General features: G+C 45.7%; 1 protein-coding gene across 1 annotated transcript in view; it reads right to left on the bottom strand.

Moving 5' to 3' along the window:
* The window catches only part of LOC124616523 (thyroid receptor-interacting protein 6-like), a 535,347-nt gene that overhangs the window by 393,554 nt on the left and 122,354 nt on the right, over positions 1-19,439 (bottom strand). The window lies entirely within an intron of this gene.

Below are 19,439 nucleotides of genomic sequence, written 5' to 3'. Positions count from 1 at the left end.
TTGAAAATCCCCCTCCCCGTCTCACACCCTCCCACGCACTCACGCGCACACACACACACACACACACACACACACACACACACACACACACACACACACACACACATTATATACTGAAGTGACTGACAAACGTCATGGAATAGCTCCTAATATAGTGTCGGACTTCCTTTTGCCTGTGCGGCAGGTCCCAGCGGAGGTTCGAAGCCTCCCTCGGGCATGGGTGTGTGTGTGTGTGTGTGTGTGTGTGTGTGTGTGTGTGTGTGTGTGTGTGTTTGTCTTTAGGATAATTTAGGTTCAGTAGTGTGTAAGCTTAGGGACTGATGACCTTAGCAGTTAAGTCTCATAAGATTTCACACACACATTTGAACTTTTTTTCCTTCCTTTTGCGCGGTGTAGTGCAGCATGTCGAAGCAGCGTGGACACAAAAAGTCGTTGGAACTGCATTGAAGGAATGTTGAGCTAAGCCGTTAATAACGTCCATAAGTGAGAAAGTGTTGCCGGATCAGGATTTTGTTCACGAACTGATCCCTTGATCATGTCCGATAAACGTTCGAAGTGATTCATGTCGGGCTATCTGGGTAGCCTAATGATTCACTGGAATTGTCCAGAATGTTCGTCCAACCAATCGCGAACAACTGTGGTTCGGTGACACGACGCATTGTCATCCAGAAAAATTCAGAAAAAGACCGCAGCACAGGAAACTGAATGGTGTCATTTATCTATTTATTTATTTAAATAGTTTACGCCCACAATGGAGCACTAAAATCAAACATAATACATCAGAGTCTACAATTATTAAGTTTAGGTCTTATCAGTCAGCAATTTCTTCGTTTCCCTGAACTTCAGCATTCACTGTCATCTGGCTGCTCGTTCTTCTGCAGATATGACATACTTCTTCCGTTCTGACGGTTTGAATGTCAGCCGTGTGTATTTGTTCTTCAGAAGCAGTTTCTCTTCTCTGTGTTGATTTTGGTGTATGGTGGGAAGGCTCCTGGACCTGACAGCATCCCGATGGAGCTTATTGAGGGTGGCGGCTTGCCTCTAAAAACTAGACTCTTCTCACTTATTATATTAATGTGGGAAACCCGCAAGGTACCAGCTGACTTGAAGAACTCCACAATTGTCACCATCTTCAAAAAGGGCGACAAAAGCGTCTGTGGTAACTACCGGGGAATATCTCTACTCTCTCTCACTGGAAAAATTTTTGCAAGAATCCTTTTAAATCGCCTCCAGACACTTTCAGAGACTATACTACCTGAGTCTCAATACGGGTTTCGACCTTCAAGAGGGACAATTGACATGATCTTCTGTGCACGACAACTACAGGAGAAGTGCAGAGAACAGCAAAAGCCTTTACTACTTGTTTTCTACGATCTAGAAAAGGCCTTTGATACAGTTCCCAAAGAAGCCATGTGGATGGTCTTAAAACGCTTCGGCTGCCCTGAACATTTTGTTGACCTGATTGAAACTCTCCACGTTGATATGACTGGACAGGTCCTCTGCCAGAATGAAATGACTGGTGAATTCCCAATAACAAGTGGGCTTAAACAAGGATGCGTTCTTGCACCTACATTATTTGCATTGTATCTGGCAGCTATGCTTTACGAGACAACCGTAAACAATGCAGGAATAGAACTAAAGTACAGGTTTGATGGAGGATTATTCAACCAGTCCAGACTCCATTCAAAAAGGTTCACCAGTACCACTCGTGTGACAGAGCTGCAGTATGCTGATGACAATGCCTCTCCAGCTCATTCACCTGCAGAGTTGCAGCTGTCAGTTGATTCCTTCAGCAGGGCGTACGAACGATTTGGTCTCTCCATCAATATTTCAAAGACAAAGGTGATGGCGCAGCCAACTCCTGGCTCCTCCGTTCCTGACTTCAGCATATCCATCTATGATACACTCCTGGAACAAGTGGACCATTTCCTCTACCTGGGAAGCATACTGTCATCCAACTGCTCATCTGGAAAAGAAGTGGAGAATAGAATACGTGCTGCACATGTAGCATTTGGTCGTCTTACAAAGCGTGTCTTCCTGAATAAAGACCTAACACTGTACACCAAACTGATGGTGTACAAAGCTGTAGTCATTTCCACCCTGCTATATGGTTGCGAAACCTGGACGTTGTATCGCTGCGATCTGAAGAAACTAGAACGCTTCAACCAACAGAAGCTAAGATATATCATGAACCTAAAATGGGATGACTTCATATCCAACACGGCTGTTCTAGAGAGAGCAAAAATGCATAGCATGGAAGCTCTTATCATTGGGCATCAACTCAGATGGGTCGGACATGTCCAGCGGATGAAAAATGACAGACTTTCACGTCAAATGCTGTACAGCGAAGTGAGCACAGGTAAAAGGCCACGAGGTGCCCCTCTCAAACGTTATAAGGATCAGTACAAGAAAAATCTGAAAAACTTGAACATCGATCCGAGTAACTGGTCCACAATAGCAGAAGACCGAAGTCGCTGGCGCTCAGTTACCTCAAATGCTCTTCAAAACTTTGAGCTGGAACGTCGAAGAATGGAGAATGACAAACGCCAGAGACGTAAACTCCTCCAGGCTCAGCCACGTCCTCCACCTTCCATCAGCTGTAATGTCTGTGGCCGCCTGTTCCACGCTAGGATTGGATTGCTAAGCCATCAACGACACTTCCACGCCTGAACCGTGACAAAGGAAATCTCAGGAGAGAAATGAAAACTCGGATACGAGTATCAGCCGACGACGATGTTCAGTTCATCCAGATTACTTTGTACTTCTTTGAACCAGATGTTTTGGTTGTACTGTTCCAGAAGTAGTCAAAATGTTGCATCAGGATTCTTGTATTTGGTAGGCGAGATATGTGGCCGAAATATGCAATCCTGTCCCGCATTGTATCAATAATGGATTCACTTTCTTTATACACTACTAAAATGGGCATATGTCTCCATTGCCCATTAACTTGGTGTTTCTTACTGATAATTGTTCGGAGTATCCTTCTATCAAATTTCTGTAATTTGTCAGTTGTTGTTTGTGTATTTAGTCTGGATAGTGTTTCACTTGCATATGTTCCCTCCGGTTTAACGACGAAGGATCGTGCAGCTACGTCTCGATCCCTGACTCAACAGATGGGGACGTTTGCAAGACAACAACCATCTGCACGAACAGTTCAGTGACGTTTGCAGCAGCATGGATTATCAGCTCGGAGATCATGGCTGCGGTTACCCTTGAGGCTGCATCACAGACAGGAGCGCCTGCGATGGTATGCTCAACGACGAACCTGGGTGCATCAATCGCGAAACGTCATTTTTTCGGATGAATCCACGTCCTGTTTACAGTATGATGATGGTCGCATCCGTGTTTGGCGACATCGCGGTGAACGCACATTGGAAGCGTGTATTCGTCATCGCCGTACTGGCGCATCACCCGGCGTGATGGTATGTGGTGCCATTGGTTACACGTCTCGGTCACCTCTTGTTCGCATTGACGGCGCTTTGAACAGTGGACGTTACATTTCAGATGTGTTACGACCCGTGGCTCTACCCTTCATTCGATCCCTACGAAACCCTACATTCCAGCACGATAATGCACGACCGCATGTTGCAGTTCCTGTATGGGCTTTTCTGGATAAAGAGAAAGTTCGACTGCTGCCCTGGCCAGCAAATTCTCCAGATCTCTCACCAATTGGCTCGTCACAATACGCCAGTGACTACTCTTGATGGACTGTGGTGTCGTGTTGAAGCTGCATGGGCAGCTGTACTACCTGTAGACGCCATCCAAGCTCTGTTTGTCTCAATGCCCAGGCGTATCAAGGCCGTTATTACGGCCAAGGGTGGTTGTTCTGGGTACTGATTTCTCAGGATCTATGCACCCAAATTGCGTGTAAATATAATCACATGTCAGTTCTGGTAAAATATATTTGTCTAATGAATATCCGTTTATCATCTGCATTTCTTCTTGGTGTATCAATTTTTAATGGCCAGTAGTGTACCTTGTGTACGCGATACTATCGCCATCTGTATATGTACATATCGCTACTAATGACTTTTATCACCTCGGTGCGTAACAACTGCTAGGAGTACCCCTAAAACTACGTTTCTATTTGCCGATTACGTTCCAATTGATTAGGGTTTATGAAATGACGCCACAGTAGTACAAGGGATTGTCAGTTGCTCCTGGTAATTGTGACGACGTCAAGAAAAGAAAAAGACTGCACTGAAACTGACTCTGGCTGGTTGCTGGTGGGGACTCGCCGGTTCGGCGCGCGGCCGGCAGTAGCCCGCTGCGGATGAAGTGATTCCCAAGGCGGCAGAGCGGCCGCGGCACATTAGCCCGCCGGCTGCAAGGATTTGCGAGTAATGGCCCGGCGCCGGCTAAGCCCGGCTCCCCGCCGCACTGAATGCATAAGCCGGCGGTCAGCTTTTTGTTGTTGTCAATAATCCGGCGGGCGGCGTGTTTTTGTGCATTCGCTGCAGGTAGGCCGCCCAGTCCCGCCCCCGCCAGCGCCCCCCCCCCCACCCCCTCCCTCACACACGCATCTCGGGCGCCGTCTCCTCCGAGGACGACCAACAGGTGGTGGGGTAGCGGCTCTCCTCGCAGACACGCATTGCCACCTATCGCAAGATTCTTAAGTCGCTTCAAGAAAATCCTTGTAAAGTAGCTCATGGGATCGGCCACATGCAATAGGTCACACCGGGACGCAGTTATGCACGCAGAAGTACTGTACGGAATCTGACATTCGCCTGGGAAAGTTACTTGCATATATTCATGTAGGGCAAAATATTTTTTATTTGATATACTACATTCGACACTCCAATCATCGGTTTTATTTATGCAGTTCAATTCACGCAACAGATAACGAGATTTTACAGGATTATTACGTGATGGTGGCACAGATTTTCAGATATGATGGAGAAGGGCAAAGCTATTAATGTGATGTAAGGGACCCTCGTCCGGAAACGATAGAGTCGAGAAGCGATAAACGTTACGCGTGAAGTCTCCTACTATACAGGGTGGTCCATTGATAGTGACCGGGCCAAATATCTCACGAAATAAGCGTCAAACGAAAAAAACTACAAAGAACGAAACTCGTCTAGCTTGAAGGGGGAAACCAGATGGCGCTATGGTTGACCCGCTAGATGGCGCTGCCATAGGTCAAACGGATATCAACTGCGTTTCTTTAAATAGAAACCCCCCCCCCCATTTTTTATTACATATTCGTATAGTACGTAAAGAAATATGCGGCTTTCTTCGCTTTGTTATAGATGACGCTGTAATAGTCACAAGCGTATAAGTACGTGGTATCACGTAACATTCCGCCAGTATGGACGGTATTTGCTTCGTCATACACTACCCGTGTTAAAATGGACCGTTTGCCAATTGCGGAAAAAGTCGATATTGTGGTGATGTATGGCTGTTGTGATCAAAATGCCCAACGGGCGTGTGCTATGTATGCTGCTCGGTATCCTGGATGACATCATCCAAGTGTCCGGACCGTTCGTCGGACAGTTACGTTATTTAAGGAAACATGAAGTGTTCAGCCACATGTGAAACGTCAACCACGACCTGCAACAAATGATGATGTCCAAGTAGGTGGTTTAGCTGCTGTCGCGGCTAATCCGCACATCAGTAGCGAGACTCTGGAATCTCAAAAACGTTGGTGTTGAGAAAGCCACATCAACATCGATTGCACCCGTACCGTATTTCTATGCACCAGGAATTGCATGGCGACGACTTTGAACGTCATGTACAGTTCTGCCACTGGGCGCAAGAGAAATTACGGGACGGTGACAGATTTTTTGCACACGTTCTATTTAGCGACGATGCATGATTCACCAACAGCGGTAACGTAAACCGGTATAATATGCACTATTGGGCAACGGAAAATCCACGATGCCTGCGACAAGTGGAACATCAGCGACCTTGGCGGGTTAATGTATGGTGCGGCATTATGGGAGGAAGGATAATTGGCCCCCATTTTATCGATGGCAGTTTAAATGGTGCAATGTATGCTGATTTTCTACGTAATGTTCTACCGATGTTACTACAATATGTTTCACTGTATGACAGAATGGCGATGTACTTCCAACGTGATGGATGTCCGGCACATAGCTCGCATGCGGTTGAAGCGATATTGAATAGCATATTTCATGACAGGTGGATTGGTCGTCGAAGCACCATACCATGGACCGCACGTTCACGGATTTCTTTATGTGGGGAACGTTGAAGGATATTTGCTATCGTGACCCACCGACAACGCCTGACAACATGCGTCAGCGCATTGTCAATGCATGTGCGAACATTACGGAAGGCCAACTACTCGCTGCTGGGAGAAATGTCGTTACGCGACTTGACCCATTCGATAAGTGACTCCATGATATTGAAGTCAAATGATGTTACTGGGATACCACTGAGAATAAAAGGAGATAATTTTTGCGGGGCTCAGACATATTAATTTTTTATAGGATACTAAAACATTTGTCACTCCTTTGCATTTAGTTTAATCTGTAGGCTTTGTGTCCATACGACAATTGAAGACAGGTTATCATTCATCTGCACGACGTCAGTATTGATATCTTCAGCAAGCATTCATCAACTGTGTTGTGGGGACACGTTGGCAATCCGAAACATTCGGACCTCTTCAACATGTCGCTGAATTTGCATCCAGAAGAAAAGAAAAATGAGAGAAAACGTCATCGATGATGAAGTCACCAACGAGAGTGTCGAATACTACTGTTTTTTTATTTAATTACGTTAATAACCAATAGAAAAATCAAAATAACTAAGGGAGCTGGGGATCCTAGCGAATGGAGTCTAATTTATAGCAGTCCAATAATATTTCTCCATAGTTCTTAGCAGGAAACAAGCTAAGGCAGTTGCATCAAGCAGCAACGAAACAATACAGGCCATATGGTATGAGAAATGTGCGAACGCTAGAGGCGACATACTGAAGGTCATTAGACAACTTCCTGCAGATAATTAATTGCCACTTACTCGACACAAGGGCGATTAGCGCACCAAGGACGAGATGAAAAAGTGAGCACCTTAACCTGAAAGCTAAGGTCAGAGGAAAGCCCAAGAAGGCAGGTGTTTAAATGAAAATAAGTGCAAAAATTTAGCAAGTCCAGTGCATCGTCAGATATTAGCGTCCCTACAGGTTTCGCTCAGTTGTGCTGAGCACTGTTCACTAAAGAATGGCAAGGGACTCGTATCAGCGTACTACTAGCATAGCCAAAGGTATGTCTGAATGGACGGAACACAGAGAACGAAAGATGTTTGCTCGTTTTCATGTTACACAGCCTCAACAGTGCCGTATCGATGACAGGCAATGTTCTGAAATAGTCTCCTTTACCTGTCGAGTAACCCCCAACACAGCAAAAGGCAGTGTCCCTGACGTATTGCGAAATTCTGGTATCTTGACAAAGTTCGTCAGTCTAGGGCACGTGAATTTTGTTCTGGTGTTTCAAATATAGTTCTTTTCAAATGGCCTTATCCGAAAAGTTCCATGAATTGTCTCGTTATTACATCGCTGTCTAACTTTCTTATAAAAATCTTGTCCATGTCGTTTTATTTTATTTAAACACCTGTAGCATCATCCGTCTACTTAATCGAATTTCTGATTATGTTTCTCAGCTAACTACGTTATCATGGGACCCCTTGAGTATCCACTAGCGACTTAACTCCGTCATAGTTATATGTCATTTTGGTATTTTATCAACAGCTCGCTGCACACAAAGAGTCAACCATCCTGCCGCCATCGACCCCATTTAGGGGTCGATGGCTTCACGTTCTCCTTTTGACGCTTACCTTTGCTTTATTTGTCCTGTCGTGAGCTGTACTTGGTTACTATTGGCCTGCTAAATGTGTTGTTCTTATTGTTTTGATGTGGGCAACAGTAAAATTTCGTGATGTTTTGGTTTGTAAAACAAACGGTGTGGTACGATATTTATAGATCGTTCACTTACATTTACTTGTACTCATTGATGAATTCTGGATATTGCTGTGTTCCTGTTGCTTCTACGCACTAATCGCTGAACATTAACGCTCTGTACACTGTGTTGACAGTCATCTGTCCCACTAACGAAAAACAGTCGCAATAGGTGTTTATTTTTCTGGTAACCGTTTTCGATCTTAGAAGTACCATCTTCAGAGCAGTATCCAACTCTGAAATTAGCAAAATACGTCAAAAATAATACAACTATTCAACTTATAAAGTATTATGTAAGCATCCACAGTTATCAAATAAAATGTGTGTGTACCAATTTGTGAAGCATGCAGCACCGATGCCTCTTAGCACGCACGTTGAGCATCTCCGCCTACCGGCTCCACACGCCACCAACGGCTAGACACATTTTTCATTTTGTAACTACGTATGTTGCTTGCATAATACTTTATAGCCTGAACAACTGAATCATTTTGGACTGACTTCAGAGTTACGTACTGATCTGAAAACTATCATTCTATGAATGAAACCCGTTACCAGAAAAACAAACCCCCGCCGGCCGAAGCGGCCGAGCGGTTCTAGGCGCTACAGTCTGGAACCGCGCGACCGCTACGGTTGCAGATTCGAATCCTGCCTCTGGATGTGTGTGATGTCCTTAGGTTAGTTAGGTTTAAGCAGTTCTAAGTTATAGGGGACTGATGACCTCGGAAGTTAAGTCCCATAGTGCTCAGAGCCAAAAACAAACCCCTGTTGTTATCCAGACTGGTTGTTCCTTTTGGATTACGAAAGAAATCATGACTTCATAAATGGTTATTTTCGTTTCAGTGATTTGTTTTCTATTGAACGACCACGGAATTTGAAATTTTCCACATGTGTTCAAATGGGTCTGAGTACTATGGGACGTAACATCTGTGGTCATCAGTCCCCTAAAACTTAGAACTACTTAAACCTAACTAACCTAAGGACATCACACACATCCATGCCCGAGCCAGGATTCGAACCTGCGACCGTAGCGGTCACGCGGTTCCAGACTGAAGCGCCTAGAACCGCACGGCCACACCGGCCGGCTCCACATTTTTTTTTTCAGTTCGTGATTATATATAGAGTACTGAATTGCCAAGAAGCTCGATCACAGTGCTGAGACCACTGCAATGATTCAATGTGTTATTCGTCTTTGGTAAACTATTGCGGGTAGTAAAGCGCAATTTCGAGTGAATCGAGGACTTGGAAAGGAAGTGAAACATTTTAGTTTTTCTTTTCTGGGGAGGATGATCTCTTTGAGGAATAGTAGAAGCGGAAACATGTGAAACTCTTTCCAAACAGTAGTAACAACAACATATCAACGAATAAACCCATGGATTTACGTAGCAAGGGTAAGCATGAATGTTAGTATGGTACGATAGTGATTCTGAGGGAAATGGGGACTAAAGAGTGGAGTGAGGGGGAATGGGGATAGGGAGTGACTGAGGACAGACGTACATAAATACATGAGCCTTCCGAAAAGTGACGCTAGAGGAAATGCGTAGGACGCTATTGAGAACCGATAACCTGATCTCCACTGTAAACCACTACAGTGTGCAGAGTGCATCGTCAAGCGTGCTCGCAGAGCGAATATCTTTTTTTGTCGCAGAGATGAAAGGAAACGCCGAGTGCACGACTCCGGTATGGTGGAAAAGGATGCAGTCGAATTCGTGGTTCGTGGTCGCTAATTCCGCAAAAGGCACTGCGAGCGCGAAATGCAAAGGAGAGAAAAAAAAATAATAAAGAAAAGGAAAGAAAGGAAGGGAAACGAATAAAAAAAAAGAAAAAAAAAACGATCAGCAGCCTGTCTTGCTTCCTCTCCTGTGGATCCTCAGCTGCATGGGAATGCGTTACTTTCAATTTAACCCTCATCCAGCAATGCATGCATTAAAATGCCAACAAAGGGGGAATCGCATCCCCTGCGCCGCTTTTGAAATCTTGGCGCCGTGCAAGGTCTGGCAGCTGGCTGGCTGACGGAGGGGTGGGGGTGGGGAGGGGGAGGGTAGTAGAAGTGAAGAAGGGGGGGGGGGGGACACGCCAAGTCAATGCGCGAGCAACCGGCAGCCGCCTAATGGCTTATTGACGCGAGCCGGAGAAGCAGTACCCAGGCCGAAGTGGAGGAGGAACACGTCGACTTTTTAATCCGTCGCCATGGCAACCTTTGACGCATAAACGCCGCCCCACGCATCCCGCCTTGCTCTTTCTCCTCCTCCTCCTCCTCCTCCTCCCTCGAGCCTAATACCACCGTCCCATCCATCCCCTGCTCTTTCTATCATAACGCGTTATCCTCAAAATGAAATAACGGCGCAAAGTAATGGGCAATTCCGCGCCTAGCAATATCGCCAAGCTTGGCAGTAATGAACGGCGGGGTCCCGTGCACCACCACAGCACCTATGCCCGTCCGAGCACTTGCGCGACGACCACTCGGCCCGAAATTAGATGCAAGGTCGCGCGCCCTCGTGAGCCCTTATGGTCGTCTGGAATTGCTCCGCGGTTTCATTGCTGGACCTGACAAGGCGGCGCGCGATTCGGCTGGAGAAAATGAAACGGGCCTGCAGTGACCACTGTCGTCTTCGCGTCTAGTAACTGATGGTCATGCGTAAGTTACATAAATTACGGTCCAGTGTATAATTCAGGAGGAGTATCTGTAGTAAGCCAGAGAAATGGATCTTTATTCACGGCAAGCGTGATTTGAATGGTCGGTACTGATATTTATAATGGCCAGCACTACATTTCTTCAGCGGATCAGTTCGATGCATGGTTTGTGGTGAGATCCGTTGATATACACTCCTGGAAATGGAAAAAAGAACACATTGACACCGGTGTGTCAGACCCACCATACTTGCTCCGGACACTGCGAGAGGGCTGTACAAGCAATGATCACACGCACGGCACAGCGGACACACCAGGAACCGCGGTGTTGGCCGTCGAATGGCGCTAGCTGCGCAGCATTTGTGCACCGCCGCCGTCAGTGTCAGCCAGTTTGCCGTGGCATACAGAGCTCCATCGCAGTCTTTAACACTGGTAGCATGCCGCGACAGCGTGGACGTGAACCGTATGTGCAGTTGACGGACTTTGAGCGAGGGCGTATAGTGGGCATGCGGGAGGCCGGGTGGACGTACCGCCGAATTGCTCAACACGTGGGGCGTGAGGTCTCCACAGTACATCGATGTTGTCGCCAGTGGTCGGCGGAAGGTGCACGTGCCCGTCGACCTGGGACCGGACCGCAGCGACGCACGGATGCACGCCAAGACCGTAGGATCCTACGCAGTGCCGTAGGGGACCGCACCGCCACTTCCCAGCAAATTAGGGACACTGTTGCTCCTGGGGTATCGGCGAGGACCATTCGCAACCGTCTCCATGAAGCTGGGCTACGGTCCCGCACACCGTTAGGCCGTCTTCCGCTCACGCCCCAACATCGTGCAGCCCGCCTCCATTGGTGTCGCGACAGGCGTGAATGGAGGGACGAATGGAGACGTGTCGTCTTCAGCGATTAGAGTCGCTTCTGCCTTGGTGCCAATGATGGTCGTATGCGTGTTTGGCGCCGTGCAGGTGAGCGCCACAATCAGGACTGCATACGACCGAGGCACACAGGGCCAACAGACGGCATCATGGTGTGGGGAGCGATCTCCTACACTGGCCGTACACCACTGGTGATCGTCGAGGGGACACTGAATAGTGCACGGTACATCCAAACCGTCATCGAACCCATCGTTCTACCATTTCTAGACCAGCAAGGGAACTTGCTGTTCCAACAGGACAATGCACGTCCGCATGTATCCCGTGCCACCCAACGTGCTCTAGAAGGTGTAAGTCAACTACCCTGGCCAGCAAGATCTCCGGATCTGTCCCCCATTGAGCATATTTGGGACTGGATGAAGCGTCGTCTCACGCGGTCTGCACGTCCAGCACGAACGCTGGTCCAACTGAGGCGCCAGGTGGAAATGGCATGGCAAGCCGTTCCACATGACTACATCCAGCATCTCTACGATCGCCTCCACGGGAGAATAGCAGCCTGCATTGCTGCGAAAGGTGGATATACACTGTACTAGTGCCGACATTGTGCATGCTCTGTTGCCTGTGTCTATGTGCCTGTGGTTCTGTCAGTGTGATCATGTGATGTATCTGACCCCAGGAATGTGTCAATAAAGTTTCCCCTTCCTGGGACAATGAATTCACGGTGTTCTTATTTCAATTTCCAGGAGTGTACAAAGTTGAGTCCGCATATTTCACCTTATAACCAAAACTACTCGCTGCAGAGCAATGGCATTTATGCGCAGAAGAAGCCTTAAGTCTCGCATTGTCCACTGTGGTGTTTTGGTTGCGATGGATGGAAATGGGTGGGGTGTGGCTGCCGAAAATTGTAATGCTAACGTATTTATGACTCGGCGCTGCCAACACAAACTGCGTGGTGTAATCTCTGCCTAGCGCGTCTCACTTTTATTTACAACATTTGCAGGAAAAAAAATGACTATCACGTACAAACCAATGTCCGGAACCATCATCGTGCCCGTATATTTAACTTTGTAGCCAAAATTACTCACTGCAGACCAATGCCATTTATGCATGGGAGTAGCTGTAAATCGCGCATTAGAAAATAGGTTCAAAATGGTTCAAATGGCTCTGAGCACTATGGGACTTAACATCTGAGATCATCAGTCCCCTAGAACTTAGAACTACTTAAACCTAACTAACCTAAGGACATCACACACATCCATGCCCGAGGCAGGATTCGAACCTGCGACCGTAGCAGTCGCGCGGTTCCGGACTGAGCGCCTTAACCAAGAGACCACCGCGGCCGGCTAGAAAATATGTATATAAAAACATGCATGTATTCAAATGCAACGTTGTGTCAAAATTTCAAAGCATTCTGTGAAAAACCTTGCAGCCAAAACTACTCGCTGCAGACCAGTGGCATTTATGCACAGAAGAAGCCGTAAGTCTCGCATTGTGCGCTGTGGTATTTTGGCCGCGGTGGATGGAAGTGGGTGGGGTGTGGCTGCCAGAAATTGTAATGCTAACGTAATTCTGACTCGGCGTTTTTAAACAAACGGACATTTACATTTTTCTTTATACAGATGTTGTAAACACATAAATAAATATGTAATATAATTATAAGGAAATAACATTATTACAAAAACTCAGGTATATTTCGTGGCTGATTTACTTTACTTTTTTACACAAGATTCTAATGAAAGTTCGGATGGACATAGGATACATATTTGTCATATACTGTATATACTGAAACGATGTTAGCGAACAGGAAAGTTGTATTTATGGCTTATTGGCTCATTATGAGACTACTGCAGAATCTGAATATGCAATAACAATAACCACGGCTGAAGGTAAGAGAAAGGGGAAAGAGGAGAGATGTGGGAGGGAATGGAGATAGAAAGTGGAAAGAAGGAGATTGAAATAGACAGGGAGAGGAGGTGATGGACAAATAGAGGAGGAGAGAGAGGGAGCAGGGGGAGATGAAGAAAGAGGAGGGAGCAGATGGAGGAAGAGGAGGGATTAGAAGATGGACAGACACTGGGGGAGGGGGGGGGGGATGAGATGATGGACAGAGCGAAGGGGAAAGAGATATGCAGGAGGAGATGGAGAGATATGGTGGAGGAGAGGATGGGCTGAGGCTGGGCGGGGGTTGGTTATGGACAGAGAGTGGGAGGAAAAAGAGGGGATGGACAGGGGGCAGGGGAGAGAACGAGATTAGGACGTATATCCAATTTCCATACATATTACAAACGTGTGATTTCTTTTTTTCTTTCTTTTCCGTTTAATCAGACTGAGCCACAGAAGCGTGTACCCGGGAACAGCTAGTATTCACATAAAATGAAAAGTAGTTAAACTGTGTCGGGTCATAACATGAGAAATGAGTATATATCTGATATGTATTGTTTTATATTAGGAATAATATGTAATGTGCGTTGTTGTTTACTTCTGTTATATGGGTTCGAGGACGCTGGAGCAACGGCGGCGTACTTGCTGCACCAAGACCGAGCAGAGTTAAAAGTCGTCGTCGTTGGGACAGCGGCCTTTGATTATTATTAAAAAAGATATTGTACTGTACTGCAGAAAAGAATAAAGGCGACAAACTTTGTACGATCTTAACTCATGCATCATTTGTCGTCTGGTCGTCTTCACAGCCTTATGTCACACTCATACGTGTGAGCAACAAGAATTTCTGCTATTACATTGACGACACAAATGTATTTTAAAGAAAAAAATAATAACTGAACAGGAGATGTTATTAATGGAAATTTAAAACCTGTATTTACGGGTTATCTGTTGCAAAAGTGTTTATGCTAGATCCTCACCGTATTAAATCTTATAAGATCATGGTACTGAACGGAAGTCCAATCATTAATCGAGTGACGCAGAGAAAAATGGAAGTGGACTACCTTCAAGACTGACGATTTTTCGTTGAAAGGATTTTGGTTGTTTGAGGCAGCACTAACATCTGCGATCAATTTTGCGAGGCTTTTACATGCTCTTTAAGCGATTTACAGAAGAGAAAAGCTGCCATAATTTTGTATGTTCATGTAGCGTTAGCTGAGAAAGAAATATGAGTTACACAGTCGGCGCTCGTAACTGATTAGTTGTTTGTGCATGCGAAAATTTTGTCTCAAACAAAAGTTGTCACTCATGATGTGATCTATCACCATTTCTCGTAAAAACTTTGAAACAACTGTGTGTATGTGTGTGTGTGTGTGTGTGTGTGTGTGTGTGTGTGTGTGTGTGTGTGTGCGAGTTTTCTGTGATTATGATCACAGTGTGGGTAAAGGATTGTTGATGGGTTATTGTGTGATATGACTTTGCTCCACAACTCAGTTTTCGAAATAAATTACCTGAACGCAATGTGAGATATACAGTGGTCATATTTGCATTTACTTAATTCAGTTATATCTTTCTCTGCATCACAAGTGCTTTACCAATTTCCTGACGGTGTCTTCCGGACGATATGAAGTAGGCTGATACAATGGATCTCGTATTGTGCCACTCAATGTGATGTTGTCCTCAAGATGGTCAATGAACTAAACATGTCAGGAAATTAATAATTATTTGAGATCCAGATAAAATGTAATTAAGTACATAATCAATAAATTAATAACTCAGTAACTATTTATTTACGAGTCTTATTTGAAAAGTGAGGTCAGAATAGGCGCGATATAGAAACCACTGTGAAAATCCGATGGAACTTTGCAGATTTGTTGGGCAGTGTCTTCAGTGTGCCTGCCGATCGTTTCACGTCGCTCTTTTCAGTTCAGAGCGCGAATTGATTACGCAGGAATGCCTAAACCAACAGTGTCGTCCGCCAAGTATATGGATCTGGTGAGAGATTTCACCTGAGCTACGCAGCCCACAGCCGGCTCGGGTGACCGAGCGGTTCTAGGAGCTACAGTCTGGAACCGCGCGGCTGCTACGGTCGCAGGTTCGAATCCTGCCTCGGGCATGGATGTGTGTGATGTCCTTAGGTTAGTTAGGTTTAAGTAGTTCTAAGTTCTAGGGGACTGATGACCTGAGATGTTGAGTCCCAAAGTGCTCAGAGCCATTTTTTACGCAGCCCACATGACATAAATGTTACGCGTTTCTTTCTTCAAGACTGTTTTCAGCCGCATACTGCAGGGGCAATGAAGACGCTCCTGCAGCGTCCTCGATGGGAAGTATCAGCCACAATACAGTCCGTAACTGGCTCCCTCCGTAGTTCATCTCTGCTCACATAAACCGCTGACTGCAAAGACAACATTTTAGCACAAACAACGAAAGACAGACCAGCGTAGAGAATTGGCGGAAAACACAGGCGGCTGCTTTCTGTGACGAGCGTACTGGACAGTCTGTACAACGCCACGACCAATGTCTAAGTCGGAAGGGCGACTATTTAGAGAGGTAGCTGCAAGGTGTGGCTAACTGTTGCGAATAAAAAAAGATTTTATTTTCACTGTGGTTTTCATTTCGCAACCGATCGGACCTTACTTTCGGGACAGCCTTCGTATTAATGAATAAATACATTGTATACCTTCGTTTACTACTGTTTCTAGGCCTGCCATCACCAGTGAATTATTACTTACATCTGTTTGTCCAAGCTGTACTTCATTACATGTCAGGGCTTTGGCATGGGAAAGAAGTTTTGCGGCGGTAGCAGCTATACAGATTGATTCACGAAGATATGGAAATATTTTAATATGTTATTCTACAAATAAAGCTAAAGAAAAAAGTTCATAGTAAACGTAGGTCCGCAAATGTCTAATTACGGAGTTACGGATAATAAAAGATTTTGCCTGAAATTTAGCAACTTCGCTAATATGAAGCGATCGCAAAACTGTACGAGGTTCAAATAAAGCACGATTTCCATTTATTTTGTTGTTATTGGTCTGGTGAATCTAACAAAACGTGTCCCAGGCTTGTAGCTGTAGTAGTTTTCCAGAACATACAGAGCAGCAAAGAAGTAATTTTGTAAAACTTTTAGTTTATTATCTATTCGGCCCAATTTTTTTTTAAGTTCCACACAATTCCTCTGTCGTAAACTTGAAAGGCATCCCTATTTCATAAATAATTTACAAAGTACAACAGTTAATATGTGGTTTCACTTAAATACACTGTTGTTGTTATGTTCTTTCACTGAACAATACAGAAAACTAACTCTGTTGCAAGGTTAGGAAACGACTGAAACAGGTCACTAACGGTTGCAAACAATGACATGAACGTCTCTACAATCTTAATGGAAAGTAAACAAATTTACTTGTATTATAATCTTTGCTTGTCTGGAGGTTCTGGAAAACTGCTACAGACACACGTCTGGGACATGTTTTATTAGATTCACAAGATCAATAACAAGAAAATAAATGCAAATCGTGGTTTATTTTAACCTCGTACAGTTTTGCTATGGCTTCATATTAGCGAAGTTGCTAAATTTCGCCGGCCGGATTGGCCGAGCGGTTCTAGGCGCTTCAGTCTGGAACCGCGCAGCCGCTACGGTCGCAGGTTCTAATCCTGCCTCGGGCATGGATGTGTGTGATGTCCTTAGGTTAGTCAGATTTAAGTAGTTCAAGTTCTATGGGACTGATGACCTCAGATGTTAAGTCCCATAGTGCTCAGAGCCATTTGAATCATTTTTTTTGCTAAATTTCAGGTGAAATCTTTTATTAGCCGTAACTACGTAACTAAACATTTCCGGATCTACCTTTATATGAACTTTTTTCTTTAGTTTTTCTTGTAGAATAACATATTAAAATATTTGCATGTCTTCGTCAATCACCCTGTATATTACCGTTATTCTGTTGCATAACTTCAATCTCTTATCTAATGTTTGATGGCTCATAGCCATGTCCTCCAGAGGTCAGAGGTCAAGAGGGTATTTTGTATTTCCTGCCTATTATGTGTTCTTTGCAGCGCGTTTTGAAAATCCTACACCCTCCCGCGAAGATGCACTGATGAAACTATTTGGGTCATCATTCACAATCATCATTATCATTTAAGACTGATTATGCCTTTCAGCGTTCAGTCTGGAGCATAGTCCCCGTTATAAAATTCCTCCATGATGCCCTATTCAGTGCTAACATTGATGCCTCTTCTAATGTTAAGCCTATTATTTCAAAATCATTCTTAACCGTACCCAGGTACCTTCTCCTTGGTCTACCCCGACTCCTCCTACCCTTTACTGCTGAACCCATGAGTCTCTTGGGTAACCTTGCTTCTCCCATGCGTATGCCCTCACCATCTAAGCCTGTTCGCCCTGACTGCTACATCTACAGAGTTCATTCCCAGTTTTTGATTTCCTCATTGTGGACACCCTCCTGCCATTGTTCCCATCTACTAGTACATGCAATCATCCTAGCTACTTTCATATCCGTAACCTCAACCTTATTGATAAGGTAACCTGAATCCACCCAGCTTTCGCTCCCATACAACAAAGTTGGTCGAAAGATTGAACGGTGCACAGATAACTTAGTCTTGGTACTGACTTCCTTCATGCAGAAGAGACTAGATCGTAGCTGAGCGCTCACTGCATTAGCTTCGCAACACCTCGCTTCCAGTTCTTTCACTATGTTGCCATCCTGTGAGAATATGCATCCTAAGTACTTGAAACCGTCCACCTGTTCTAAATTTGTTCCTCCTATTTGGCACTCAATCCGTTTATATCTCTTTCCCACTGACATTACTTTCGTTTTGGAGATGCTAATCTTCATACCATAGTCCTTACATTTCTGATCTAGCTCTGAAATATTACTTTGCAAACTTTCAATCGAATCTGCCATCAAAACTAAGTCATCCGCATATGCGAGACTGATTATTTTGTGTTCACATATCTTAATCTCACCCAGCCAGTTTATTGTTTTCAACATCTGATCCATGAATAATATGAACAACAGTGGAGACAGGTTGCAGCCTTGTCTTACCCCCGAAACTACTCTGAACCATGAACTCAATTTACCGTCAACTCTAACTGCTGCCTGACTATCTATGAAAGGCCTTTAATTGATTGCAAAAGTGTGTCTCCCATTCCATAATGTCGTAGAACAGACAATAACTTCCTCCTAGGAACCCGGTCATATGCCTTTTCTAGATCTATAAAGCATAGATACAATTCCCTGTTCCACTCGTAACACTTCTCCATTATTTGTCGTAAGCTAAAGATCTGGTCCTGACAACCTCTAAGAGGCCTAAACCCACACTGATTTTCATCCAATTTGTCCTCAACTAATACTCGAACTTTCCTTTCGAATATTTGAGTCTACAGCATTAAGTGCTCTCCCACCCAACAACGCAGTATGACATTCCTCTTCCTTCGCCGCTCCTAACACATGTCACCGAGACGCGAGTGACGCATGGCAGGTGCTCATTTACGCCCACTCGTGACACGGAGCGCTAGACAGCAACGCCTGTTCTGTAAGCGGCCGTCGCGGCAGCTCACGGTTTAATATTCATGCGCCCTCTGCGGCGAGATTATGATGCCAGCGGTCAGCAGGCGCCCCCGGCGCTGTACGGGTCGAGAAAAACGCCGCCTCCGTCTCGCCTCCACTCCCGCCCCCCACATCCGCCCCCGGGCCCTGCGCGGTGGGTCGAGCCGCCGCCGGCGATGGATTTGCATCCCTCCTAGGAAGCCCCAACAGGGCGCGCAGCAAGTTTACTGAAACAGCATAAATTATGAAACGCCGGCGTCCCGACAGAAAGAAATTGGCCGCGGTAATATTCGCAGAGGGAGGAGTGAGTGAGGGGAGGGGTGAGAGTGGGGGGTTGTAGTTAGGTGGAGCTCCTGGGGGCGGCGAGGCTCGCCGGCAATTAAACTAAAAGTTCGGGACCGCCGGTCTGCTACTGGCGCCGGTATCCGCAGCGTCCAGGCCGCGGAGCGCCGTTTAGCGTCCGACGCCGACGCCGGCGCCACGCGGGCCCTCGCCGCCGCTGAATAATTCCGCGGACCTTAAATAACTTGCGCTAAGTGCGCTAATGTTATTACGGACCCGGAATTACCGCGTCTGCCAGTCCGCCGGCC

This window comes from Schistocerca americana, chromosome 5 (genome assembly GCF_021461395.2).
Source record: "Schistocerca americana isolate TAMUIC-IGC-003095 chromosome 5, iqSchAmer2.1, whole genome shotgun sequence".
Lineage (NCBI taxonomy): Eukaryota > Metazoa > Arthropoda > Insecta > Orthoptera > Acrididae > Schistocerca > Schistocerca americana.
The sequence above is the reverse complement of the archived record's forward strand: the minus strand, read 5'-3'. Positions and strand labels throughout refer to the sequence as shown.